Below are 10238 nucleotides of genomic sequence, written 5' to 3'. Positions count from 1 at the left end.
AGAATACTACCAGTGCAGAATGCAGACCTTCCTCAGAATACTACCAGTGCAAAACGCAGACGTTCCTCAGAACACTATCAGTGCAGAATGCAGACCTTAAGAATACTACCAGTGCATAATGCAGACCTTCTTAATAATACTACCAGTGCAGAATGCAAACCTTCCTCAGAATACTAGAAGTGCAGATTCTAGACCTTCTTAAGAATACTACCAGTGCATAATGCAGGCCTTCTTAAGAATACTACCAGTGCAAAACGCAGACCTTCCTCAGAATCAAATCAAATCAAATTTATTTTTATATAGCCCTTCGTACATCAGCTGATATTCTCAAAGTGCTGTACAGAAACCCAGCCTAAAACCCCAAACAGCAAACAAAGCATGTGAAAGAAGCACGGTGGCTAGGAAAATCTCCCTAGGAAAAACTCCCTAAAAAGGCCAAAAACCTAGGAAGAAACCTAGAGAGGAACCAGGCTATGAGGGGTGGCCAGTCCTCTTCTGGCTGTGCAGGGTGGATATTATAACAGAACATGGTCAAGATGTTAAAATGTTAAAATGTTCATAAATGACCAGCATGGTCAAATAATAATAATCATAGTAGTTGTCGAGGGTGCAACAAGCACGTCCGGTGAACAGGTCAGGGTTCCATAGCCGCAGGCAGAACAGTTGAAACTGGAGCAGCAGCACGGCCAGGTGGACTGGGGACAGCAAGGAGAACACTATCAGTGCAGAATGCAGACCTTCTTAATAATACTACCAGTGCAGAATTCAGAGCTTCCTGAGAATACTACCAGTGCAGAATGCAGACCTTCCTCAGAATACTACCAGTGCAGATTCTAGACCTTCTTAAGAATACTACCAGTGCAGAATGCAGAACTTCTTAAGAATACTACCAGTGAAGACGCAGGACTTCCTTAGAATACTACCAGTGCAGAATGCAGACCTTCCTCAGAATACTACCAGTGCAAAACGCAGACTTTCCTCAGAACACTATCAGTGCAGAATGCAGACCTTCTTAAGAATACTACCAGTACATAATGCAGACCTTCTTAATAATACTACCAGTGCAGAATGCAGACCTTCCTCAGAATACTAGAAGTGCAGATTCTAGACCTTATTAAGAATACTACCAGTGCAAAACGCAGACCTTCCTCAGAACACTATCAGTGCAGAATGCAGACCTTCCTCAGAACACTATCAGTGCAGAATGCAGACCTTCCTCAGAATACTACCAGTGCAACACGCAGACGTTCCTCAGAACACTATCAGTGCAGAATGCAGACCTTAAGAATACTACCAGTGCATAATGCAGACCTTCTTAATAATACTACCAGTGCAGAATGCAGACTTTCCTCAGAATACTAGAAGTGCAGATTCTAGACCTTCTTAAGAATACTACCAGTGCAGAATGCAGACCTTCTTAAGAATACTACCAGTGCAAAACGCAGACCTTCCTCAGAACACTATCAGTGCAGAATGCAGACCTTCTTAATAATACTACCAGTGCAGAATTCAGAGTTTCCTGAGAATACAACCAGTGCAGAATGCTGACCTTCCTCAGAATACTACCAGTGCAGATTGCAGACCTTCCTCAGAATACTTCCAATGTGCAGTTTTTTTCTTGCCTTCTTATTTCACTATTCTATCTATTTAGATCTAATTTCTGTTTATCAGGATTGGGAACATCTAAAGCAACTACAGTATACCTACTGATATGAAAGTCTGATTATAGAAAACTGCTCTTGTTACCTCCTCCAAGAGTTGGTGCAGCCTAAATATTTCTCCATACAGCGCCTTAATCTCCCTCATGTTTCCTCGCTCAGTTCTCCATGTCTCTCTAGCCAATCTCCAATGGGCGCGGTCAAGGTCATGGATATCCTCCCGCATGCCTAGTTCAACCTGGGTTCCCTTCTCATTTAGCCTCTTCTTTTTCCTCTTCTTCTGGGTTGAATCGATGTCCTCCTTGCCCTGCCTACACACCTTTGGGGCAGTAGGGATATTGAGAATAGAACATGGTATATCATTCCGGAACTCCAATTTGAGCAGCAGCAGTTGAAAAATGAGCTCCTACAAATATTGAAATTTACATGGTTTTTAGAGTGAAGTACATCGGAAAAAAGCAAAAGAAAACTGCAAGACTGAATAGGAGAAAAAACAAGCAACAAACAAAGAAGATAGGCTTTTGAAAAATAACTATTTTTCATAAAATTGTGGTTATCTTAGCTAGCTGAATTGTTTACCAGTTGCTAAGCAGTTGCTAGGGACTCTTTTGGAAGAAGCTAGCTAGCTAACGAAGAACAACAAAGAATATCTAGTTAACAGAAGAAAAGAAAGAGAAAATCAGGACAGAAGAAAAAGGATATCAAAGTGAAACAGTTCTCTAAAGACACAAGAGACAATAATACAAGAAACAACACTTCTGTAGCTTGTCAACTATGTGTCTGTCTATCCCTGTTCTCTCCCCTCTGCACAGGCCATACAAATGCTTCACACCGTGTGGCCGCTGCCACTCTAACCTGGTGGTCCCAGCACGCACGACCCACGTGGAGTTCCAGGTCTCCGGCAGCCTCTGGAACTGCCGGGCTGCAGCCAACAAGGCTGAGTTCATCTCAGCCTATGCTACCCTCCAGTCCCTAGACTTCCTGGCGCTGACGGAAACATGGATTACCACAGATAACACTGCTACTCCTACTGCTCTCTCTTCGTCTGCCCACGTGTTCTCGCATACCCCTAGAGCATCGAGCCAGCGGGGTGGTGGCACTGGAATCCTCATCTCTCCCAAGTGGACATTCTCTCTTTCTCCCCTGACCCATCTGTCTATCTCCTCATTTGAATTCCATGCTGTCACAGTTACCAGCCCTTTCAAGCTTAACATCCTTATCATTTATCGCCCTCCAGGTTCCCTTGGAGAGTTCATCAATGAGCTTGACGCCTTCATAAGTTCCTTTCCTGAGGATGGCTCACCTCTCACAGTTCTGGGTGACTTTAACCTCCCCACGTCTACCTTTGACTCATTCCTCTCTGCCTCCATCTTTCCACTCCTCTCCACTTTTGACCTCACCCTCTCACCTTCCCCCCCTACTCACAAGGCAGGCAATACGCTTGACCTCATCTTTACTAGATGCTGTTCTTCCACTAATCTCATTGCAACTCCCCTCCAAATCTCCGACCACTACCTTGTATCCTTTTCCCTCTTGCTCTCATCCAACACTTCTCACTCTGCCCCTACTCGGATGGTATTGCGCCGTCCCAACCTTCGCTCTCTCTCTCCCGCTACTCTCTCCTCTTCCATCCTATCATCTCTTCCCTCTGCTCAAACCTTCTTCAACCTATCTCCTGATTCTGCCTCCTCAACCCTCCTCTCCTCCCTTTCTGCATCCTTTGATTTTCTCTGTCCCCTATCCTCCAGGCCGGCTCGGTCCTCCCCTCCTGCTCCGTGGCTCGACGACTCACTACGAGCTCACAGAACAGGGCTCCGGGCAGCCGAGCGGAAATGGAGGAAAACTCGCCTCCCTGCGGACCTGGCATCCTTTCACTCCCTCCTCTCTACATTCTCCTCTTCTGTCTCTGCTGCTAAAGCCACTTTATACCACTCTAAATTCCAAGCATCTGCCTCTAACCTTAGGAAGCTCTTTGCTACCTTCTCCTCCCTCCTGAATCCTCCTCCCCCTCCCCCCCCCTCCTCCCTCTCTGCGGATGACTTCGTCAACCATTTTGAAAAGAAGGTTGACGATATCCGATCCTCGTTTGCTAAGTCAAACGACACCGCTGGTCCTGCTCACACTGCCCTACCCTGTGCTTTGACCTCTTTCTCCCCTCTCTCACCAGATGAAATCTCGCGTCTTGTGACGGCCGGCCACCCAACAACCTGCCCACTTGACCCTATCCCCTCCTCTCTTCTCCAGACCATTTCCGGAGACCTTCTCCCCTACCTCACCTCGCTCATCAACTCATCCTTGACCGCTGGCTACGTCCCTTCCGTCTTCAAGAGAGCGAGAGTTGCACCCCTTCTGAAAAAACCTACACTCGATCCCTCCGATGTCAACAACTACAGACCAGTATCCCTTCTTTCTTTTCTCTCCAAAACTCTTGAACGTGCCGTCCTTGGCCAGCTCTCCTGCTATCTCTCTCAGAATGACCTTCTTGATCCTAATCAGTCAGGTTTCAAGACTGGGCATTCAACTGAGACTGCTCTTCTCTGTGTCACGGAGGCTCTCCGCACTGCTAAAGCTAACTCTCTCTCCTCTGCTCTCATCCTTCTAGACCTATCTGCTGCCTTTGATACTGTGAACCATCAGATCCTCCTCTCCACCCTCTCCGAGTTGGGCATCTCCGGCGCGGCCCACGCTTGGATTGCGTCCTACCTGACAGGTCGCTCCTACCAGGTGGCGTGGCGAGAATCTGTCTCCGCACCATGCGCTCTCACCACTGGTGTCCCCCAGGGCTCTGTTCTAGGCCCTCTCCTATTCTCGCTATACACCAAGTCACTTGGCTCTGTCATATCCTCACATGGTCTCTCCTATCATTGCTATGCAGACGACACACAATTAATCTTCTCCTTTCCCCCTTCTGATAACCAGGCGGCGAATCGCATCTCTACATGTCTGTCAGACATATCAGTGTGGATGACGGATCACCACCTCAAGCTGAACCTCGGCAATTCGGAGCTGCTCTTCCTCCCGGGGAAGGACTGCCCATTCCATGATCTCGCCATCACGGTTGACAACTCCCTTGTGTCCTCCTCCCAGAGTGCTAAGAAACTTGGCGTGATCCTGGACAACACCCTGTCGTTCTCCACTAACATCAAGGCGGTGGCCCGATCCTGTAGGTTCATGCTCTACAACATTCGCAGAGTACGACCCTGCCTCACACAGGAAGCGGCGCAGGTCCTAATCCAGGCACTTGTCATCTCCCGTCTAGATTACTGCAACTCGCTGTTGGCTGGGCTCCCTGCCTGTGCCATTAAACCCCTACAACTCATCCAGAACGCCGCAGCCCGTCTGGTGTTCAACCTTCCCAAGTTCTCTCACGTCACCCCGCTCCTCCGCTCTCTCCACTGGCTTCCAGTTGAAGCTCGCATCCGCTACAAGACCATGGTGATTGCCTACGGAGCTGTGAAGGGAACGGCACCTCCATACCTTCAGGCTCTGATCAGGCCCTACACCCAAACAAGGGCACTGCGTTCATCCACCTCTGGCCTGCTGGCCCCCCTACCTCTGAGGAAGCACAGTTCCCGCTCAGCCCAATCAAAACTGTTCGCTGCTCTGGTACCCCAATAGTGGAACAAGCTCCCTCACGACGCCAGGAAAGCGGAGTCAATCACCACCTTCCGGAGACACCTGAAACCCCACCTCTTTAAGGAATACCAAGGATAGGATCAAGTAATCCTTCTAACCCCCCCCCTTAAAAGATTTAGATGCACTATTGTAAAGTGGTTGTTCCACTGGATATCATAAGGTGAATGCACCAATTTGTAAGTCGCTCTGGGAAAGAGCGTCTGCTAAATGACTTAAATGTAATGTAATGTAATGTATATTTTATTTTACGCATTGGATTATTACGTACCTTCCATTGTATTTCATTGATATAGAATATCAATAAGGTATAATGTTGACACTAGATCAAGCTGTAGTTAGTACAACGTTTACACTGATTGTCCATACATGATTAGTCTGGACCACTTTAGTGGGTCGTAGATTTAGCCTGCAGATGGGACTTACATTAAGGCTGGGGAGTTGTGAGGAGTTGTGAGGCTGGTGTGTTCTGGGCCTGTGGAGTTCAGTAGTTCCTGTGCAGAAATCGTCCTGTGCAGTCCGATTTGCCCATGGCTAGAAATGAAAATGATGACAAACATGCAGTTAGTAATGAGGTTATTGTTATTTTCAATCTTAGAAAAGCTCATAGACCTGTATGTCAAAGTGATGATTTTAAATCACTGGAGTTTTGACTATGAGGGTGGTGAGAGAAAAGAGATTCTAACCATTCTTATGATGAGCCTTGGGAAGGAGAACTTTCCCATAGTTCCTTCAATTACAGTAATCCTGAAAAAGGTACAATATGGCTTAAAAATATTATTATATTATTTAAATCATCACAATTAAATTGTGTCACAAAGTAGGCCTTTTCACACTAAATCACAAGTGGTCACAACTACTTACCACCAATCAATCAGTTCAAAAATAACCATCCAAAATATAGCAATGATTTTGACCCTGAATTGAACTTGTAAGTGTTGCCGTAAATGGCAAACCATTTAGGCTGTCATCAGAATACAATTATTTATGACATCACAATTGTGATGTAATGTGGTGCCATGGGAGACCACACCCACCCTGACAGACAACAAATCACCAGAGCCACATAGGCCTATTAACCAATTAATCCACTTCTATTTTTGAAATACAGTATTTTTAGTACTAGTAAGCTCATAAACATAGTAAAAACCACACTGTAGCAATGTGTATCACTTCACAGCTACTGTCCATGATGCATCATGAGTGTTTGTCCTCTGATGGGACCCTATTCCCTACATAGTGTACTACTTTTGAACATGGCTGATAATGTACTTTATAGGGTTGATTTGGGATGCACATAGGACTATGTAAAAAAGTACCTTTGTTCGTCCTCACAATCAGTTTCGCGTTGACATTAACTCTTTTTGCTAAGTGAAAATCATGGGACAACAAGAAAGAAATGTATTCATAATAAAAACTGTACGTGTTGTAATTTCAATGTAGATTCCAGTTGTAAATGGTAGACATTGTACAACAAGGTAACTCTTCAGGATGTGGCAGAGTATGAAAATCTTTGCACTGTCTCTGATGCAGGTGTTTTTTCCCCCCACTCATTATGACATCACTGTGACGTCATATGGGGGACACTTTGCCCGAGTTTGGCATCTCCGGGGATAATGTGCTGTGTGCAGACCACTTTCACGCATATGCACTAGTGCAATCATTGTATTTCCCCCTGCATGAATGTACAATTGCAACATTACAGATTTTTTTACAATTGTGCGTCACCCTATGGGACTCCCCAATCATGGCCGAATGTGATACAGCCTGGATTCAAACCAGGGACTGTAGGGACGCCTCTTGCACTGAGATGCAGTGCTTCAGACCGCTTCGCCACTCGGAAGGCCAATATAAATGCAACTTCAAAGAATTTACTGAGTTACAGTCAATATAAGGAGGTCAATTGAAATGAATTCATTAGTCTGGATTTCATTAGTATGGATTTCACATGACTGTACAGGGTGGGCCTTGGAGGGCGCACCCACTTGCAGCCAGGCCCAGCCAATCAGAATGAGTTTGTCCCCACAAAAGGCATTATTATATGCAAATACTTGTCAGCCTCCCTCCCAGCGTGGCTACAAATTCTCTAAAAAAATGTTCGAGGAACCTTATGGTTGAAAAATTAACATTCAATTGTCTAGCAACAGCTCTGGTGGACATTCCTGCAGTCAGCATGCCAATTGCACACTCCCTCAAAACTTGAGGCATCTGTGGCATTGTATTGTGACAAAACTGCGTATTTTAGGGGATTTTTATTGTCCCCAGCACAAGGTGCACCTGTGTAATGATCATGCTATTTAATCAGCTTCTTGATATGCCACACCTGTCAGGTGGATGGATTACCTTGGCAAAGGAGAAACACTCACTAACAGCGATGTAAACAAATTTGTGCACAAAATGAGAGAAATAAGCTTTTTTTGCATATGGAATATTTTTCAGATTTTTTATTTCAGCTCATGAAACATGGGACCAACACTTTACATGTGTGTATATTTCTGTTCAGTGTACATTTCCAAGGCAACGAATCCTCTAAAACGAACCTTCTCTGGGGTAGGCTAACTCGGAGCTTTCTCATATATCCTGAATGAAGTGTCTGATTTGCGAGGATAAACGAAATCAGATCGATAGGAGTGGGGGAGGAAGGGGCTTGTGTATTGATAAGCATATCAAAGTCGTTAACAATAGATAATAAAATATGGCACTTTTGCCCATAAGATGGCTCTAATTTGGACTATTTTACACCATAGCCTGATAAAATTTGCAATAACTATTCTAGAGTAAAGACGTCCCCATACATAGGTTCAGTTTGCTCCTAGCAGAACTCGGCTAGGCGATGCAAACTTCTGTGCTCACACTTCTAAAGACCTTGGCTTGAAAAACTAGGAGAAAGAGGCAATATTACTGTTTGTCTCTCTTGAGCCACCGTAGTAACAATATAGCCAGAAACACTTCCTCAAAGTAGATACATCAAGAAATCTGTATTGAATTTTTTATGTTTTTGCAGAGGAGGTCTTAGACGCGCAATTACACATCAGTTTAGTGCAGTAATTCTCAAGTGAATGATAGCAAACACTTCATTGAAGAATCCCGTCCATAGTTCCCACCCCTACTGTGAACCAATCACTGATGAAGGAGTGTAGACTTTGACTACCAAACTTCGACTTGCCTCAACAAAAGAATTGGTGTATGCAAACAGCTGAAAAAAAACCTACCAAACACCAAAATGAACAAAAACTTCACAAAATGTATAAGCTTAAACTGTTTCGACTGGGAAGCATGTGACAGCCTTTTGCGGCAGGTGGACCAGCAAAATCCACCATCGTAGTACGGATGAAGCCTGAGCTGGAATGTGAAGCTAACTGAAGCTGGCTAGATTTAAAAGACCCTGAGTAGATCTAGCTTGCTTCTTGGTATACCACTCTGGGAACACTCTGGACATACGACATGGGCTCTATGCTACATTATGGACAGTACTGTTCACTACTCTATACTATGGATGCACATTACCACTGTCTATACTGCACTATACATGAACACTAACACTGTCTACACGGTTTCCCACAGCAGATATTTATTTTCTGTCAATAGGGAGCCCACCATCATAGCCAGATCCACGACAAGATATCAGAGATTGGCCAGAGAACACATAGGACTGAACTAAACATCCAGAAAGTCTGACCGCTCTACAACTGTGGCTGTATGACATGCTATATGCTTTTTGACCAGACGGCATCAGATACATGGCCTACACATACTAAGACAGAGGAGCGCTGTTTTGCTGTCTCGGATGCTTTATCTGAGGTTGATGTGTCTTTCTGTCAATAGTGTGCAACTGCAGCCCACATTTCGGGGTGTTCCTGCATGAGGGCATTCCTGCATCTGCTACATTACGCACAGTACTGCTCACTATATACTATGGATGCACATTAACACTGTCTATACTGGTCAAGGGAGGAGGATTGGAGGGAAAGAGAGAGGAGGTTGAAAAGACTGAGGGAGGCAGAGGATGGGTTTGTATCTGTTGAAGATAGCAATGACAAGGGAGAGAGTGTGTCGAGGAAGATTGCTATCAAGTTCAAACAGAGTGGGCCGGACACCAGTTTGAGTTCTGTAGGTGAAATGGAAGGGGTAGAAGTTGTTGTGAGGAGCTTGGAGCCCAATTCTTCCATTGATGGGCATGGTTATGATAAAGATACGATTGGTTCAGTGGGAGTAAGATTTTTGAAGAAGGTGGAACCAGGCCTTTTGTCTGATCCATGGTCGGTTTCAAGTTGGGTGGAAAAGATGGTGGGTGCCGTTGAGTCGGTGAAGGTAACCCTAAGTGGAGGTGTCTGGTGCGAGAGAGGCAGGTTTAGGTGGCCAGGGTCATTGTAGTGCAGAAGATGTTGTATGCGGAGGAAGTGAAGAAGGTAGTGGAGGGTGAGGGATTCAGAGAGAATCCCTGTGAATAGTAGATCTTTGCCAGAACAGAGGGATAGGCCAATGAGTGATATATGTTTCAGTGAGGTTGGCTTAGCATTCATAGCAATTGTTATCTGCTGTACCGTAGAGATGACACGTAAGTCATAGAAAATAGATGTTGTGGTGGCAGCTGCAGAGAAGTACTTGGGGGTACGAGAGAAGAGTTACAGGGTGTGTTGAGTGGTAGTGTCTCGTCCTCTCGGGTCGTTGGCCCGGGGTAGGTTAAGATAGGGTTAAAGCAGTGGAATAAGGTGATGGGTTTTAATGAGTGTAGGGTTAGTTAGTAGAGTCATTAAATATATATATTTTTTTAAATTTTCACGTTTCCCCTTTTCCCATTTTGTATCACAAAGGTAATGGATTCATACGATAGTTCAGTAGAGGGCGATAATGCAACATATTGGATGCCAACCGTCTTTAAACCTCACCGAAGAAGGAGAAGGAGAACACACCTGTTCTTTTGTGATTGCTGCCCTACCCACTATT

At 45.1% G+C, this 10238-nt stretch overlaps 1 long non-coding RNA gene across 1 annotated transcript; it reads right to left on the bottom strand.

Annotated features, from left to right (window-relative positions):
- Window positions 1-1271: 1271 nt before the first annotated feature.
- LOC106597599 (uncharacterized) lies at window positions 1272-6240 on the bottom strand. The gene is made up of 4 exons (XR_006758517.2): window positions 6156-6240; window positions 5978-6038; window positions 5718-5825; window positions 1272-1977 (listed from the first exon to the last, which is right to left on the bottom strand). It is a non-coding gene; the product is annotated as an uncharacterized LOC106597599 (long non-coding RNA).
- Between the last annotated feature and the right edge of the window lie 3998 nt (window positions 6241-10238).

This window comes from Salmo salar, chromosome 01 (assembly GCF_965601325.2).
Source record: "Salmo salar chromosome 01, fSalSal1, whole genome shotgun sequence".
Taxonomy (NCBI): domain Eukaryota; kingdom Metazoa; phylum Chordata; class Actinopteri; order Salmoniformes; family Salmonidae; genus Salmo; species Salmo salar.
Note: the sequence above shows the minus strand (reverse complement) of the source record. Positions and strands in the feature narration are given on the sequence as shown.